Source organism: Equus caballus, chromosome 10 (genome assembly GCF_041296265.1).
Source record: "Equus caballus isolate H_3958 breed thoroughbred chromosome 10, TB-T2T, whole genome shotgun sequence".
Lineage (NCBI taxonomy): Eukaryota > Metazoa > Chordata > Mammalia > Perissodactyla > Equidae > Equus > Equus caballus.
The window spans coordinates 41,184,861-41,204,369 of NC_091693.1; the positions used below are offsets into that span (position 1 = coordinate 41,184,861).

Genomic DNA, 19,509 nt, shown 5'->3' on the forward strand with positions numbered 1-19,509 from the left:
AATAGATAAATAAGTAAATAAATAAATAAAACAAATAAACAAAAGAAGAGGAGGGGACACTTCCTAACTCATTATACAGGGCCAACATTACCCTGATACTAAAACCAGAAAAGGACAACACAAAAAAAGAAACTTATAGGCCAGTATCACTGATGAACACAAAAATCCTCGACAAAAAGACTCGCAAATTGAATACAATAATACATTAAAAAGATCATACACCATGATCAAGTGGGATTTATTCCAGGGATGTAGAGATGGTTCAACATCCACAAATCAATCAACGTGATACACCACATTAACAAAATGAAGAATAAAAATCACATGATCATATCAATAGATGCCAAGAAAGCATCAGACAAGATACAGCATCCATTTATGATAAAAACTGTGAATAAAGTGAGTATTCAAGGAAAGTACTTCAATGTAGTAAAGACTCCATGTGACAAACCCAGAGCTAACATCATACTCAATAGGGAAAAACTGAAAGCTATCCCCCTAAGAACAGGAACCAGACAAGGATGCCCACTTTTGCCATTATTTAACGGAGTATTGGAAGTCCTAGCCAGAGCACTCAGGGAAGAAAAGGAAATAAAAGGGATCCAAATTGGAAAGGAAGAAGTGAAACTGTCACTATATGCAGATGACATGATTTATATATAGAAAACCCTAAGGAATCCACCAAAAAACTATTATAAATAATAAATGAATACAGTAAAGTTTCAGGATATAAAACCAACATACAAAAATCAGTTGTGTTTCCATACACTAACAATCAAGTAGCAGAAAGAGAAATTAAGAATATAATCCCATTTATAATCACAACAAAAAGAATAAAATACCTAGGAATAAATCTAACCAAGAGGTGAAAGACCTGTACACTGAAAACTACAAAACACTGTTGGAAGAAATTGAGGAAGACATGGAAAGATACTCCATGCTCATGGATTGGAAGAATTAACATCGTTAAAATGTCCCTGCTTCCTGAAGCAATCCACAGATTCAATGTAATCTCTATCCAAGTCCCAACAACATTCTTCACAGAAATAGAACAAAGAATCCTAAAATTTATGTGGAGCAACAAAAGACGCTGAGTAGCCAAAGCAATCCTGAAAAAAAAGAAGAAAGCTGGAGATAGCACACTCACTGACTTCAAAATATATTACAAAGCTATAGTAACCCACACAGCATGGTACTGGCACAAAAATAGACACACAGATCAATGAAATAGAATTGAGAACCCAGAAGTAAACCCACACATCTATGGACAGCTAATTTTCGACAAAGGAGCCAAGAACATTCAACGGAGAAAGCAAAGTCTCTTCAATAAATGGTGTTGGGGAAACTGGACAGCCACATGCAAAGAATGAAAGTAGACCATTATCTTACAGCACACACAAAAATTAACTCAAAATGGATTAAAGCCTTGAATTTAAAACCTGAAACCATAAAACTTTTAGAGGAAAATATAGACAGCATGCTCTTCAACATTGGTCTTGACATTATCCTTTTGAATACCATGTCTCCCCAGGCAAGGGAAACAAAAGAAAAAATAAACAAATGGGACTACATCAAAGTAAAAATCTTATGCATAGCACGGGAAGCCATCAACAAAACAAAAAGACAACTTAACAACTAGGAGAAAATATTTACAAACCATATGTCTGATAAGGGGTTACGCTCCAAAATATATAAAGAACTCATACAACTCAACACAAAAAGTGAACAACTCATTTAAAAAATGGGTAAAGGATCTGAACAGACCTTTCTGCAAAGAAGATATAAAGGTGCCCAAAAGGCACATGAAAAGATGTTCAGCATCACTAATTATTAGGGAAATGCAAATCAAAACTACGATGAGATATCACTGAAGGCTGTCAGAACAGCTATAATTAACAAGGCAAGAAATAACAAGTATTGGAGAGGATTCAGAGAGAAGAAAACCCTCATACACTGCTGGTGGTGCAGCCACTATGGAAAACAGTATGGAGCTTCCTCAGAAAATTATAAACAGAACTACCATATGATCCAGCTATTCCACTGCTGGGTATTTATCCAAAGTCCACAAAAACACGAATGTAAAAAGATATTTGCACCCCTATGTTCACTGCAGCATTATTCACAATAGCCAAGCTTGGAAGCAACCTAAGTGACCATCAAGGGATGAATGCATAAAGAAGATGTGGTATGTATACAAATGGAATACTACTCAGCCATGAAAAAAGACGAAATCTTGCTATTTTTGACAACATGGATGGACCTTGAGGGTATTATGCTAAGCGAAATAAGTCATACAGAGAAAGTTGAATACCGTATGATTTCACAATTTCACTCATAAGGGGAAGATAAAAACAAAAACAACAACAACAAACAAACAAACATGTAGATACAGAGATTAGATTGGTGGTTACCAAAGAGGGAGGAGGAGAGGGCAAAAGGGGTAATAGGGCACGTGTTTATGGTGACAGATGGTAATCAGTCTTTGGGTGGTGAACATGATGTACTCTACACAGAAACTGAAATATAATGATGTACACCTGAAATTTATGTAACGTTATAAACCAATGTTACCTCAATAAAATAAAAAAGTAAATAAATAAACAAAAAAACATTAAAATAAAATAAAAGAGATCCCAGAGAGCTCTCTCACTTCTGCCATGTGAGGACCCAGCCGGAGGACAGCCATCTGTGAACCAGGAAATGGGCCCTCACCAGCAGTGGACCCACCAAATCTGCTGGCACCTTGATCATGGATTTCCCAGTCTCCGGAACTGTAATAAATACATTTCTGTCGTTTAAGCCAAAAAAAAGGAGAGAGAGAGAGAGAAGATATTAATGAAATAGAAAAAATACAATAGATGGGAATGAGAATGTCAAAAGTGGGTTCTTTGAAAACGCTAATAAAATTGCAAAACTCCTAGGAAGTTTCATCAAGAAAAAATGAGAGGATTCAAAGTAAGCATAATTAATGAAAAAGCAAACAATACCAAATTCTACAGATATTGAACAGAAAATAAAAGGAAATTACGAACTTTCTGTCAATAAACTTGACAAATAAAGTTTATCAAAACTGAAAAATATAACTTACCATAACTGACTCAAGTATAACCATAGAATAAATAATCTCTAACCATTAAAGAAATTGAAACAGCAATTTACATATTTTCCCAGAAAAAAATGCCTAACCCCATAAAGTTTACAGATGATTCCTATCAAATGTCTAAGGAACATATTCTCCCAGCTTCCCGCAAACTCTCCTGCTCATGAACATAGCTGCAAAGTCTTGGCGAAGTATTGATGAACTGAGCCCTGGTGCGTATTTAATGCATAATATATTATAACCACAAATCACCTGAAGGTGAATAAATTTGGGGGATATATGATAAAACTATAATAATAAAGAGTGAGTGGTATTGGCAAAGCTACACAAATAGATCAATGGAACAAAACATACACTTTTGAAACAGTCGCATGCAATATTAACTTAGAACACGTCTAATAAGCACTGCAGGTAAGTGAGTAAACGACAGACTAAGGTAAGTATCTTAGCCTTGGTTTTCCAGAAACCGGAACCTGGCGCTGAGCTTAAGGGCTATTACTCTAGTGGGAGATCTAATCCCAGGGCAGCAAAAAGTCACAGAAAAGATGCTGGGAAGGAGGGGAAGCAAATAATTTCTGAGCTAGCCACAGCTTCACAAAGAGACACATCTGGCTGCTCTCTGCTCAGTCATGCTGGACATTTTAAGAAAGGCTGTTGAGAAGCATCATGCTTCACAGTGGTCTATCAGAGGAGTTTGGGAGGAGAGTTGATCTGCTGGTTCTAGACTGGTCTTCTTTTCTTCATTGGTCAAAGTTTGTCTCAGAACACATTAACCCCACTACATTTTCAGGCTGTATCTCTTGATCCCTTTGGACCACCTCTAGAACACTAAAGCCAAGATCTCATGCCTTATAGTGTTGGATTTTATATTGAGTGGGCAGGGCAGGAGGACTAGGCTGGACCCAGGTGCCTGATCCACTGGTGCTCTCACAGTAGCAGGCATGATGGGCACCGTGCTGGGGCTGCGCTCTCTACGGGGAAGGTCAAGGCAGCTGGCAGTGCAGGTAGATGAGGCAGCAGCTGCAGCAGCCATGGAATCATAAGGAACTCCCCAAGGACAAGCAGCTGAGGCCCCTGGGCAAGATGAGTCTGAGTAAATCTGAGGAGCTGCTTTAATTGCGTCCAAAACAATTGGATCCACATGGGAAAATACAACATCTGACCTTACCTCACACCCTGAGAAAAATCAATCCCCGGTGGAGTAGAGACCTAACTATGAATGGCAAGACAATCTAGGAGACTATACTTACCTCCGGAAGAAAAGGATTTCTTATACAGGTCTCCAGAAGTACCAACCACAGAGTAAACACTTTTAAATTTCATAACATTAAGGTTAAAAATCTACTGTTCATCAAAACACCTCATAAAGAGAGAGAAAAGACAAACCACAAATTTGGAGAAAATATTTGCTACACATATAACTGATACACATATAACTCCTCAAGATATTTAGCCTATGTAAAAATTATTACAAATCAGTAAGAAAAAGACAAGCAAACCAGTAGAGAAGAGAAAACGCTGTGAACAGTATTTCGCAGAACACAAACGGCCTGTGAACATATTTTACAGTGCTCAAACTTAACATCTGAAATCAATTAATGTAATATATCATACAATAAAATAAAAGACAAAAACCATATGATCATCTCAACAGGCAGAAACAGTATTTGACAAAATTCAACACCCTTCATCACAAAAGCACGTAATAAACTGGAAATAGAGAGAAATTCCTCAATCTGATCAAGCGTATCTGTGAAAAACTTACGGCTTCCATCATACTTAATAATGAAAGACTGGTGTTTCCCCTTAAGATCAGGAACAAGAAAAGGATGCCTGCTCTTGCCATTTCTATTCAACATTGTACTGGCCATTTCAGCCAGGGCAATTAGAAAAGAAAAATAAAAAAGAAGGCATTTAGATTCGAAAGGAAGAAATAAAACTATCTCTATTTTCAGAAGACATAATCCTTCTTGAATGTAGAAAATCCTAAGAATTCTGTTAAAAACTATTAGAACTAAAAAATGAGTTCAGCTAGGTTGCAGGATACAATGTTTGTATACAAAAATCAATTGTACTTCTATACAGTAGCAATGAACAAGCCACAAATGAATTTTTTTTAATTCCATTTATACTAGCATCAAAAATCATAAAATACTTAAGAATAAATTTAACAGAAGTACAAAACTTATACTCTGAAAATTACAGCACATTGTTGAAGAAATTAAAGAAAACCTAAAATAAATGGAAAGACATTCTGTGTTCACAAACTGAAAGACCTAATATTGTAACGATGGCAGTACTCTTCAAATGGATCTACAGATTCCATGAAATCCCTACTAACAGTATAGCTGGCTGCTTTGCAGAAATTGACAAGCTGCACGTAAAATTCATCTGGAAATTCAAGGAACCCAGAATATCCAAAACAATCTTGAAAAAGAACAGAGTCGGAGGGCTCACACTTCCCAATTATGAAATTTGCTACAATGCTACAGTAATTAAGACTACGCGGTACTGGCATAGGAAAAGACATAGGGATCATTGGAATAGAATTGAGAGTCCAGAAGCAAACTCTCATATTTAGGGTCAATTGATTTTCAACAAGGGTGCCAAGGCAATTCAATGTGGAAAGAATAGTTTTTTCAAGAAATGGTGCTGGAACAACTGCACATGCAAAATATCCACATGCAGAATAACGAAATTGGACCCATAGCCTATGCCATATACAAAATTTAACTCAAAATGGGTCAATCTAAATGTGAGAGCTAAAACTATAAAACTCTTAGAAGAAAGCATAGACATAAGTCTTCATGACCGGGAACTAGTCAGTGGTTTTTTAGATATGACACAAAAAGCACAAGCAACAATGGAAAAAAAATAAAGTGGAATCATCAAAATTGAAAACTTTTGTGCTTCATAGGACATCAAGAAAGTGAAAAGACAACCCACCAAATGGTAGAAAACTTTGCTACTTTTATATCTAAGAGACTTGAATGTAGAATATATAATGAACTCTTACTACTCAATAATAAAAAGGCAGTTAAACTGATTTTAAAAACAGGCAAAGGATCTGAATAGACATTTCTCCAAAGAAGCTATATATACAAATGGCCCATAATCACATGAAAAGATGCTCAACATCGCTAACTATCAGAGAAATGAATATCAAAACCAAACTGAGATACCACTTCACGTCCACTGGAATGACTGTAACCAAAAGAAGACAACAAGTTGGTGAAGACAGGGAGAGACTGGAACCCTCATACACTCTGGTGAGAATGTAAAATGGTGCAGCCACTAGGTAAAATAGGCTGGCAGTTCCTCAAAAGGTTAATCATAGAGTTTCTACATGACCCAGCAATTCCGCTCCTACATGGATACCCAAGAGAAATGAACACATGTACCTACACAACAATTTGGACACAAATAATAAAAAGTGGAAACAACCATAAGTTGTATTTCTCTACAACATTCAACTGATGAATGGATAAAAAAAATATTGTATATCCATACAGTGGGCTATTATTTGCCAATAATAGGGAATGAAGTACCGATACTGGTACCTGCTACAACATGGATGAACCTTAAAAACGTTATGCTAAGTGGAAGAAATCACCACAAAGAGCCACATGTTATAGATGCCATTTATAGGAAATGTTCAGAGAAGGAAAATCTATAGACAAAATGTTACCAGGGCTGAGGGACTTGGAGGGAAACCAGAAATGACCGCTAATGCATTTCTTTTGGGGGTGATGAAAATGTTCTAAAATTGCTTGTGGTGATGGTTGTACAACTCTGTGAATAAACTAAAAAGAACAGACTTTTAAACTTTAAATGACTGAATTGTAAGGTATGTGAGTTATATCTCAGTGCAGTTGTTATAAAAACATATATATACAGTTATAGCGTTTTATTAAAAACAAGGGAAAATTCAAATTTTGGAAAGTGCCAAGTGTTAGCATGATCACAGAACAATGAGAACTCTCATCCACTGCTTATGGGAGTGCAAATTATAAACACCACAGTGGAAAACTTGTACTTACCCCATGACCTAGCAAATTCCCTGTCTTGCACATAAACACCAGGAGACGTGTGTAATAATGTTTTCAGCAGCGTCTGTCATAACAGTAAAACATGGGTACAACCCAAGTGCTCATCAACTGTGGAATGGATTCAGTTGGCTGGAGACAGGCACCGTATCTGTTGTCGTGGGGAAACTGCCCACAGCGGGGAAGAGTACATTCTGTAAAAGGAAGTCGGTGCTATTAGGAAAGGGGAACAGCCAAAAGCAACAACTGCCACCACAAAACAAATACTCTCTCCACACTGGGGTTTTTGTTTTCAATTGATTCAGAACCCACAGGGAATACTCGAGTGATTACCGAACTCCCTCAAACTCCTACAGAAATGAATCCTATTATCAGCCCAGCAGGAGCCTGGAATCATAGAAAGAAATAAAATGAGGGTAGAAAAAAATGGGGGCTTGATGATTGTGGGTTTTCCCAGGCGCAAGATGGGACTCTGGAGCGAAGGCCTCTCTGTTCCTTGCTATGGAGGGGGGCCAGCAGCAGTAGGCAGAAGGCGGACCCCTCTTCGTTTGGCCCCTGGCTACATCCCCCTGCCCCAGAGAATCAGGACCAGGGACAGGGGAAGCCAGTGGCTCATCCATTCTTGAGCTGGCTCAGAAATGCGTTATCTGAGTGAACCACTCCTCCACTCTCCATCCACTCGCTGGGGCCAGGGAGAAAACCAAGCAGATCCTCCTGACTTTGTCCTGTGCCCTCAGGCGCAGAAGGAGATGCTGTCTGTCTGCTCACTGTGGGAAAAGTTCTTCCTCCCGTCTTCTGAAGTGGGCCCCCAGCTGCTCTTGCCACTGATCATTTGTTTTCTAAGTGGGACTCTTTCCCAGCTGTCCTTTCTGTTAATAAAGTCTCACTTGCCGCACCACCTTCCCAGGTGACATCGATGCTATTGCTTTACTCCCTCACCACAGCTTCCTCTTCTGGCCACAGATACTTCAAAGGGTCTCAGGAGTCCCTCATGAAGCTCCCTCTCCTCCCCCTCCAGCCGCTGTAGACAAAGCTCAGTGTCAGTTGAAGGATTTCACGCCCTGAGTCGGCAAACCAGGATCACACGGCAACACCTTTTACCTAAGGTGGTGAAGCTGGTGAGTCAGGATTTTTAGACAGGTTTTTCTTCCCTATAAAAAGGCAGCAGGGAACTCTTTAGGCCACAGAGAGGAGGAGTTTTAAGTCGGTCTGCAAGAAAATCTGTATATATATGTGTACAGTAGTAAAGTAATGCTTTAGCAATTTAAGAGGATTTCACCCTTTAAGAGCTTAACTATTTTGCTGATAAATATGATCAGTTTTATATGTAATGTTTACTTATTCTCACTCAGTACCCTGTAACATAGCTGAAGAGTAAAAAGGCTTTTTCAATTTTTTACTATTTAAAGTTTCTTTGGTTACTGTTCATGTCAATATTTAATAGAGCTAACCATTCCTAGTACACATCACTCTCTCCAGGAGATACTTGAAAAATCATTTTATTATGAAGGATCTTATATTTACTTTATTCCTTATTGTTATATGGTTCTTGCTTTCAAGAAGTATTTGAGGTGGCTTAAAATAAAAAACATAAATATAATACAACTACAATAGTAAAAGAAAATAAAAGCCATGCCAAAGAAACAAATATCCTTAGCTCCAGTAGCAAATACAGCTATACTGATTAAACACTAACTTGGGCTTCCTAGCAGCCAAGGTAAAAAGGGAAACAGAAACCATACCAACAGTTCAAATTAGAAAAACAGGTTTTGTTTTGTTTTACAAACCAAATCTAAAAGGAGTTTATGAAAAAGGAAACATCCATTGATTTGTTTGAAAAGTATTCATTTAATGCTTACAAATGAGCCAAATCCTATACAACATAGGGAGTACAATTTCAAAAATGGTTTCTGCCCTCATAGAGCTTAGAGTCTACTGGGAGAGAGAGACAGTAAAAAAAATAATCAAACAAATAAGTATAAATCACAAGTGAAAAAGTGTACAAGGACTAAGAGAATAATCAAGGTTCAGGAAAGCCTCCCTGAGGGGGTGACATTTAAAAATCAAAAAGAGGGGCTGGCCTGTGGCCTAGTGGTGTGCTCCACTTTGGCAGCTCAGGTTCAGTTTCTGGGTGTGGACCTACACCACTCTTTGGTGTCCATGCTGTGGCAGTGACCCATGTACAAAATAGAGGAAGATTGGCACAGATACTAGCTGAGGATGAATCTTCCTCAAGCCAAAAAAAAAAGGAGGAGGATTGGCAACAGATTTTAGCTCAGGGCAAATCTTCTTCAGAAAAAAAAGCCACACACACCCAAAAACAAAAAAGAGATAAAATACAGTTTCTACCCAGATGAGTTTGCAGCAGAGAAAGGGTTTATTCACAATGCAGCCAAGTGAGGAGATAGAAGAAACAATCTTAAATCTTCCTCCCCAAAAATGGAGACTAGGGATACTTATGGGGTAAGGGGGCGGGGTGGTCGGAAGTGTGGGGATAGAAGATTGAGGCCAGGAGGAGTGAGGGAATTGATCATCTGCACAAGCGTAGTCAAGCTTTATGGCTCTTCACAGGACGCATGTTCACAAAATGGCTGCATTACCATGATCTGAGGGTGGAGTGTTCAGCTCCACGACATCAAAGGGCCACCTGTTGGTCATCCCCACCTACTTGGTGAGTCAGTGGTCTTAACCAGCCAGAACTGGACAAGGAGCCGACTCTCAGTTCCCGAAAAACTCAAGTGCCCGTTACCATGGTGACCAAAGCACCAGAGGTGTCATCTGTAGGATGGGCTTTAGTGGTGTTTTATCCAACCGCTTTTGCAAACAGACGACTGACTGAGTATAGTTCAAGCAAGTTGCCCCCTGGCTTCCCAAGATAAGGTTCGGGGAGAACAGGGCCCTGAAGTGCTCCTACAGAAGATCTGATTTTTGAGGTGCAGAAACTCACAGTGTACTTATCAGTGATCCTGCTTACCAGTGTTACAGAGGGGCAAATTGGAATACAGGCTCCAGAATTTTTTTTCTTTTTTTTGAGGAAGATTAGCCCTGAGCTAACATCTACCGCCAATCCTCCTCTTTTTTGCTGAAGAAGATTGGCATTGAGCTAACATATGTGCCCATCTTCCTCTATTTTGTATGTGGGACACCGCCACAGCATGGCTTGATGAGTGGTGTGTAGGTACACACCTGGGATCTGAACCAGGGAACCCTGGGCTCCCCAAGTAGAGTGCATGAACTTAACCACTATGCCACTGGGCCAGCCCCTCCAGATTTTTAATTAATGTGCCTGAGTATGAGGCCTTTGGGATCGAGAGTCAAGCAAGACTTTCAATGTGAGGGTGGTTGGAAGTTAGATTTCCCTAAAGAAGTCTCAGAATCTGTCTCCAAGAGTCCTTAAGTGCACACGATCTTGCCTGAACTCAAAGGGTAAGAAAAGTGTTCTCATTTTGGTAACTTTTGGTCACGGTTGCTTTTCTTTCTATATCTCCTATTTAGGTAAAAGAGAAACAAGTCAGAAATGCAGTTTTATGATGGAAACAGTATAATGCAGACTCATATTTAAGGTTTGAATAATTTTGAGATTGAAAAACCAAGAGGAGTTTGTATGAAACTCCTTTGTTCTTTTTCAGTCTGCTGAGAGAGAGTGGTCAGAGGAGGAGAGTGCAAGGAGAGAGAGGAAAAGGAGGAAGAAATAGGGGGGAGAAAGAGAGAGAGAGAGGGAGCGAGCCTCTGCTTTAGAGGAATATGATGTTGAGAAAAGCTGACAGGCAGAAAACAAGCCTAAGAGTGGTTGCTATGGTTACTGTACCATCTGTGTTCTCGCCTACCCAACACCAAAGGGTTATATAACCTGGTAACCAGCTAAATATTAAAATGGACCTAACAGTGAAAACAGTTATTTTTGTTATTTTTTTAAAGGGTGATTCTAAATCAAATTGAAACACTACGCACTGCTCTTTACGTCTCCCTCCACATGAGGCACTCTAGGATGTGCAGACAATTCCCCCTGAGGGAAGAAAGATCTACGTACTGCAATGGCCCTGATTTTCAACTCTTCGAGTCTATTGTTCTTATTAAATTTATAATTAGGCAACGTCTCAGCAGTTGATACATTTATATGTTTTCAATTTCAATTGATTTACAAATAAACCAATGGTATACGAAAACACAAGAACTGTCTTCTACAAGGAAATGAGACTGTCCATTGACCCAAAATGCAACTTTCCTCAAATGCAAAACTGTGCAAAGGATACTCTCGCTAACATAGAGAAGAGAATGTTCTAAATCCATATCTCTCCCTAGAAATGGAGCTTTCTTGTGCAAGTTCACAGGAACTGTGATAAGGATTGTTGTGTCACAATCGGCAGAAGAGCCAGCCCTGAACCGTGCCATCCGCCCATGGTCCACAGCATGATGTATTGGAAATGCCAGCCTCAGACAAGCTACTTTCAATCAAGACAAGCTAGAATTGAGCAAGTGATAGGTTTTGCTGGTTTCATCCTCAAACTGCTTCTCAATCTCCCTAGGAAAACTAGCATTAGGATCTCATGAAGCCAATCAGGTCTCAGTCTATATTTCCAGCCCTCAGCCCTTCCCCGTAGACATCCTGCAGGCACCTCAAAATCCACGTGTCCAGAGATTAATTCAACTTTTCCGCCTCCTATGACTTGTTCTGCTTTCCTTTTCCTAGTTAATATCCAAGTTAGAAAGTTCAAAGCTACCTTCAACTTTCCCGCCTCCAAACACTTTGGCCATGGAGCTTAGGTGAGTTATCTCACCTGTCATGTCTTAGCCTGGGTTTTGTTAAATTGCTGAATAGGCCCCTTTCTTCTCAAGTTAGCGATGAAGGTTAAATGAGAAAGTGTGTGGGGAGTGCTCAGAGCAGCCTCTGGGTCTAGTAAATGCTCAGGAAAAGGTGGCAGTTTCACGATTATCCCTCGCCGGACGACTGCGCGGGCTCCTAATCCATCTTCTGAGCGCAGAACTTCCCCACATTTTCCATGCTTATCTCTGCTCCCTTTAGGGCCCCCGTGGTGCACAGTCTATAATCACTTGCCTATTTCAGCTTTCCTGTCCTTGTGTCATCATCGCATGTTGGGTGTATGGGGAGCAGAAAACTCGTCTTCTTAGTTCACAAGTTTCCAGATGGAGAGAAGCATGCCCGAGCAGCTGCACACAAGGGCATGGGAATTCATCCCTCCACATTTGCACCTGACTCGGAGGACTAGATCCGGGATTGGGAACAGACGAGGTAACAGGATGAACCACAGAGGGAGGTGGTGATTAGCGTATTTTGCATGTGGGAGGAATGTGAATGGTTTTGTTAGGAAGTGGAGCATAATAGATGGTTTCCAAAAAGGCTGCATCGATGTCTCCCATCCCACAACCTTTTCGCAATGTGACTTTGCCACTTCTCTCCTCAAGAAGTAGAATCTGTTTTCTCTCCTCTTGAATCTGGACTGGCTTCCTGACTTGCTTTGACCAATAAAATATGATGGAAGCGACATAGGTCTCGTAGCTTCTGTTTAAAAGCTTTCATAGCTCTGCTTTCACACTCTTGGAATGCTCCCCTGAGAAGGCTGCCTTGAGACCAGCGCCCTGTAAGAAAGCCCAAGGTGGCTGTGTGGGGAGATCAACGTTCCATGGATGCCAGGCCCAGCCGAGCCCAGCTGCCAGCCAGTCTGCCACGTGGGTGCAGCCACATGAATGACACCAGGCGAGATCAGCAGAAGAATCGCCCAGGCAGCCCACAGGATTGTGAGGAAAAAATAAGCTGTTGAACTGTGAATGAGTACCTTAACCCTGGAGGAATACCCTCATAATCTAATCCGTTATGGTTTGATTTCCTACTCCCTACCCTTGAGGTTGCATGAGGAATTATTTTAGACAAATATTAAGATTGTAACTTTTTTCACAGAGTATTATCCAAAACTACCTTCAATTTTCGATGTTGTGGTAGAGCTGTAATAATCATAGTAGATATTCCAGGGTGGGGAGTTAGTTCACTGGAGACCCTGATTAGTATGGGGAAGTGCTAAGGTGGACGCTGCGGCCGAGCGCTGTGATGACCCTGCAGCTGCCGCTGTGCCGGTCACCGTGTCGGGGTCCAAGAGCAAGTTTTGTTAAGAAAACTTCGAACACTTGTGGTTATGACAGTCAGCTTGATTAAACACATTCTAAAGAAAAGGCATTCCTGCTCAGCGAATTAGGGGATGAAAACAAGGGTCTGAAAGCCTGAGGGTAGAGTTGGTCATCAAGAAGCAAATTTCACCTGGAAACATCACCTTGGTGGGAAATTTTACTTTGGTTACTTCTTCTCCTGCACATAAGATTGCCAGTTTAACCATATTAATCCCCAATGGAAAGAATTCAGAGGCCTCTAATTTAAAACAAAGAGTGAAATGAAATTTTATAGTACTATTAGATTGGTCTTCAATCTGACTTTGCAAGTAGTGAAGTCGATGCTAAGTGGTAGAAAGGGTCTTTCCAGAGGTGGGAGGTAGGCCAGCAGAGCGACCTGAGGGGGCGCTCACAAACCACCTGGCGCCCCATGGATCTCGAGCGGGGATTACAGAGCATCCCCTGCTGAGAGAAAGGACCAGGCTGCCCTGCTTCGATCTCTGGGTATGCCTGAAGTCTCAGGACAATCCTTGCACTAGAGTTTTAGGTTTTAGGGGGTGGGGCATATATTTTGTTTTTCCTAACTCTTCTTAGTCATATCCACATCTATAACTACATTCTTTTGTATTCTCAGCTCTCTGAAAATGTATTTCCTTCCTGTTGTGCGTTGGATCCCCTTGCTGGAAGAGCTCAGACCTTTCTGTTGCTGTGATAATAACACTTGCACTGCGTTCCTCCACCACGCTGAGCACCGCTGGGGAGCTGCCACTGGGACTGACACTCGTGAGCATAGAAAACCGTCTGACCCTCAGTGCTGGGCTGGCTGGCAGATCCTTTAGAAGCCATTTGCTTTTTGGTTAAAATGTCACAGGTTACTGGGTCAAGGAAATTTTGTTTTTAAAGACTGGCACCTGAGCTAACATCTGTTCCCAATCTTCTTTTTCTTCTTCTTCTCCTTCTCCTCCCCAAAGCCCCCCAGGGCATAGTTGTAGATTCTAGTTGTAGGTCCTCTGGTTGTGCTATGTGGGACACCACCTCAGCATGGCCCGATGAGCAGTGCCATGTCCATGCCCAGGATCTCAACCTCGAAACCCTGGGCTGTCGAAGCAGAGCGCACGAACTTAACCACAGGGCCACAGGGCCAGCCCCTGTGTCAAGGAGATTTGATCTTTGGCTTTTTAGAAATCAGAAATCCACATACCCCGCCTCTTTTTACTAGATACCATATTTTGTTGTCATTTAAGCTCAGGACAATTTCCTTTTTCACATGAGTTTATATGAATTAACAATTTTTGTCATGTATTTACACGCTAAAATCTAGATGGACAGTTCTGCGGGTAGTACACATCACATTAGCAATGCTATTACCTACTACCATGTTCTTTTTTTGCCTAAGAAAACGATTTCAGTACTGGATCTTCATTACTTTCAGAATTAAACTTTGGACTCTGGTTTCAAGATAGACATAAATACTTTTTCCTAGTTGTTTGAAAGGAAAACATACTTTGCTTCTTCATTAGAAGAGAAACAACCACCACTCTGCAGTATGTTTTTAGAAGTCGTCAGACCTGGGGCTGGCGCTGTGGCCCAGTGGTTAAGTTCGCCCACTCCGCTTCGGCGGTCCAGGGTTTCGCTGGTTTGGATCCTGGGCACGGACATGGCACCACCCGCCAGGCCACGATGAGATGGCGTTCCCCATGCCACAACTAGAGGGACCCACAACTAAAATATACAGCTGTGTACTGGGGGGCTTTGGGGAGAAAAAGGAAAAATAAAATCTTTAAAAAAAAAAAGTCTTCAGACCTTTAAAGGGACTTTGCTACCAGAACCCCATCTGTTTTCTCCCCCAGCCCTCATTGTGTAAGGACATAAATGACCTTGTTTCACAGCACACCCTTTGCCCGTGGGCCTTGGCTGCTCCTGATTCACTGTGATCTCAGTCGATGCAGCTTGGTTCAGCTGCTCTTAACATTTTCTGCGGTTTGGAGCCTCCTACCTGCAACTATTCCCTATAGCTTCAAACCCACAGCAGCAGAACTCTGGCCTTGTGATAGAGCACGCATAAGTAAGAAAACCAGCAGTCTGATGGCTCAATCCAGGGGTGGAGAGCAGAGCACCGGATATTAGGCTCAGAATGCACAGCTGGGCAAATAGCACATGCTGCGTTTCCAACGTACCTGCAAAACAGAATTCGTGGCTCCTCTTATTTCTTTCTCTTTTATTTTCACTATCACCATCTCCCTCACTTCTTTAAACTCATGGTCCTGTTGAGTACTTACCCCACAGGTTGGCAGCCTTATTGGATATTCCAGCCCTTCTTCCCAAAGAGACTGGGAAGTGCTTCCATCCTTTTCAGTTCTGACACTATTGGGGCAGCGGGACCCAGGCACATGCACTGCACCCTCAGGCATTTCATCAATCATGAGAAAGAGAAGCTGCAGGACACTGGGAAACGGCCCTCCCTGGCCTCCTAGGAGGACAGTTACCAGCAGCACTTGGACCAAGATGTGCCAGGATCGTCCCTTCAGTACCTCTGGCTCTTTCAGTCTCCAGATTATCATCTGATTATTCACGTATGAGAGTCTTATTTTCCACAGTCTAGACTCAGTGTAGCTTCCTGTAAACAGGAAAAACATGTTTAACCCACTGTGTTGCCCTAAGGGCGTGGCACATGGTAGGTGTTCAAGAAGTCCTGACTTAGGATCCAGAACTTTCTCCAAAAAGATTACAATTCAAACTGAGGGCAGTAACATACATAACATGGGACATAACATGGGGCATTATGACAATGGTTTTATAAAGATTCCTAGAGTGTCTCAGCAATTATTATTCAGGGGGAAAATTCTGTCTTATGACCTACAAAATCCTGTTTTTCCTCCAGAATTCAACCTAGGAATCTGGCTTCCCATTCTGGCTGTAGTTCAGAACCCCCTGGAGTGCTTGCTGGACCTACAGCGGTCCTGCCCCCACTCCCCTCTCTACCAATTTTGACTAATTACATGTGGGACACACTTGGAAAATGTGCATTTACTTTCAGTTGCCCAGGTGATTGTCTCCTGCCTGACAAGGTCTTGGTGTCCCCAGAGAATGCTAAATGCAGAGCCGTGTGCAAAGCAAAGTGGCGAAACTCACCTTCCACACCCTGCAAAATTGCTGGGGAGACTGAGAGTGTAGCACTCTGTGGTCGTAGCAATCTTCTTCCTATCAGGGCTGGAACAGGGAGGGGTGGAGATTCAAGTTGATCATTTACACTAAATATACACTTACTGTTGGTGCTCAAGGTGCCTCCTCATTGGTAAGCAACAGAATTTTCCCTTGTGTGATAAGCCCGTTTTCAGTTCATGACATTGGACATTGGAAATGTATTTGAGGCTGGTGCGCTGATAGTCAAAGTAATTAGGTAGTACTGGCTGCCAAATGAAAGTTTTATGAGGGGAAAATGTATATAAAGGGCAGGAATCATGTACTATTTGAAAAGTTTCTGTTTGCCTACCAGGGACATGGCTTAGACACAACCCGACGAGTTTGACTAGAAAAGAGGAAATGATCATACCCGATACTGGCTTTAATTCAAGAATGTGCCCTGCCCAAAAAAAGCAAAGCCTCATACACTGTTGGAAGGAATGTAAATTGGTGCAGCCACTATGGAAAACAGTATGGCGGATCCTCGAGAAATTCAGAATAGAACTACCCGTATGATTCAGCTATCCCACTTCTAGGTATTTATCTGAAGGACAAGAAAACACTAATTTGAAAAGATAAATGCACCCCTATGTTCCTTGTGGCATTATTCACAATAGCCAAGACTTAGAAGCAACCTAAGAGCCCAGTGATGGATGAGTGGATAAAGAAGATGTGGTAGATAGATATACATACAGTGGAATACTACTCAGCCACAAAAAAAGATGATATCTTGCAATTTGTGACAACATGGGTAGACCTTGAGGGTAGTATGCTGAGTGAAATAAGTCAGATAGAGAAAGACAAATACCATAAAATTTCACTCATATATGGAATATTAAAAAACACAGAATTAATGAACAAACAAAACAAAAACCACATAGATATACAGAATAGATTAGCAGTTTCCAGCAGGGAAGGAGGTGGGGGGAGGGCAAAATGGGTAAAGAGGGTCAATTGTACGGTGATGCGTGGAAACTAGATTTTTGGTGTGAGCATGCTATAGTGTGTACAAAAGTCAAGTTATAATGTTACACACATGGAACTTATATAATCTTATAAGGCAATGTTACCTCAGTTAAAAAAAAAAGCGTGCCCTGCATTTTCAGGCCCAGAGTCCTGACCTGCACCAACCCTGCCCTCCTCCCACTGACAGGTGGCTCTCCCAATTAGAGACGCCTTTTTCTTTTACTCCTCATATTTCTGTCCAGCCTCATCCGTCCCCAGCCCCATAGCACAGTTCATTCAACAGAGTTGACTGAGTGGGCATAATCTTTTTTTTCTATGGTGATTGTTAATGGTTGATTCATATACAGTTGATCCAATAGCCATATTGATCCAAGCAGTCACATAGCTATATTTCCATTAAAAACTGAGATTCTAAATCACTGAATCAGTCATGTCTCAGCCTGGCTGCCTTTATTATCAAGATTGTCTTATTTTTCACTAATGCATCAAATACGCTTGTGGACACAGTCAGAGGAGACTGGCTAGAATCTTCTTATCCATTTATCTGACCAAATAAGGCAGGCCATTCAAGCTCTCCTCTCATGTAGCCCAGCAAATAGAATTATTACTGCAATTCTGCACATGGAAGGTACATTTCCAGAATTAAATTAGAGAATTTTAGAAATGTCATTCTGCAACCTGGCCCAGTTTTAGACTGTGCTGCTGAGAGAACGCCCGCCTTTCCAGACGCAGACTCTGTATTTGCTTCTTCAGAGATTGCTGGACACTTTGCTGACTTTCTTATTCTGAAGCAAAGGAAGACACCGTGTTACCATCCTTTTTCACAGTGTCAAAAGATGATCAAAGAAGCAAGTGGCGAGAATGCAACAGAAATTGGATGGAGGCTTCAAGTCTAAGACTGCTGCTACTTGGTTATATAACCATGGATAGTCAACGCATTGAGCTCACTTCTCTCAGTCATGCATTTTTTTATTCAACATACGTTTCTTCAATTATGTGCAAATATTTAGAGCCAAAAGAGTCTCAAAAATAAAGTGCTTTGGGAGTCCATGTTTTCGGCTTGGAGAGACAGAGAAGGTCTCCTGGCCTTGAAGCCCAGCCCTGTGCCTGCCTTGTGCACAGTGCAGCGGCTCTTATCTTCGTAAATCCCCCAGCAGCTCACGAGTCATGAACTTGATGAATGTGGCCCTTTGTTGTTATAGAAACAGATAGTTCCCATTATTCTTATTAGCTGTATTAAAATAAATCATTCAGTGAGGTTCTAGTCAAAAGGCTTGGACTTCATTTCCTGCAGGGCAAGTCACTCCAAAAGTAAATCAGAATGGTATTTTTGACATTCACATTTAGGATCAAGTTATACCTGATGCTCCAGCTCTGATCCCTCCCCTCTGGCTTCACGGCAGGCTGAAAATTTTTCTCACTGACTGTGGTCAGTCCCACGTCTTGGCCACGCAGCCTTCTTGGCCACACCTGACGTGTCCTGCCTTCTGAATGAGTGGACACAATTCCCTCTTCAACCGCTGTCATCGCCTGTTCTCTTTACTCTTCAGGCTGCAGGGCTGTCTCCTGCAGAACTGGAGGTGAGCTTCGTGACCTCGGGCCCCAGGTCCTGCCTTCTACACAGGGTCTGACAGAAAGTGTCCTGAGTCTGGGAGATAGGAGACCTAGCCATGTGTGGCACATAATAGGCATTCAAATCAAAATCGATTAATTGAATTGAGCCTGTATTCTAGACTTGGGTTTACAACTAACTAGAGCAGGAGGTTCTAAGTTTGCCCACGTGTAAAATAGAAGTTAGACTGGGTCACCTTGACTATCTCTTGAGGCTCTGAGATTCTATGATTTACATCCTGCTTACTCACAGCTTGGATCCACAGTTTAATCTTCCTGTGTGGGACCTGATAGCCCCTGAACTGCTCCATGAAAGGGTGCTAGGCAACCTCTCTAAGTCTCAGTGTCCTCATCTATAAAGGTGGACAACTATCCTGAGGTTGTTTTGTGGCTTAAATGAAATAAGGGATATGAGGTGCCTAGAAACATTCCTGGCACATAGAAGGTGCCCAACAAATGACAGTTGTTGCTGTTTTCGTTATT

General features: G+C 41.4%; 1 long non-coding RNA gene across 1 annotated transcript in view; it reads right to left on the reverse strand.

The window, feature by feature from the left end:
- LOC111775297 (uncharacterized) overlaps positions 1-15,829 on the reverse strand; it is a 37,329-nt gene extending 21,500 nt beyond the window's left edge. Inside the window, exons 1-2 of the long non-coding RNA XR_002810832.2 lie at positions 15,546-15,829; positions 7,141-7,340 (exon numbers count right to left, since the gene is read on the reverse strand). This is a non-coding gene — a long non-coding RNA (uncharacterized lncRNA). The remainder of the gene's footprint in view (positions 1-7,140; positions 7,341-15,545) is intronic.
- Positions 15,830-19,509: the final 3,680 nt, after the last annotated feature.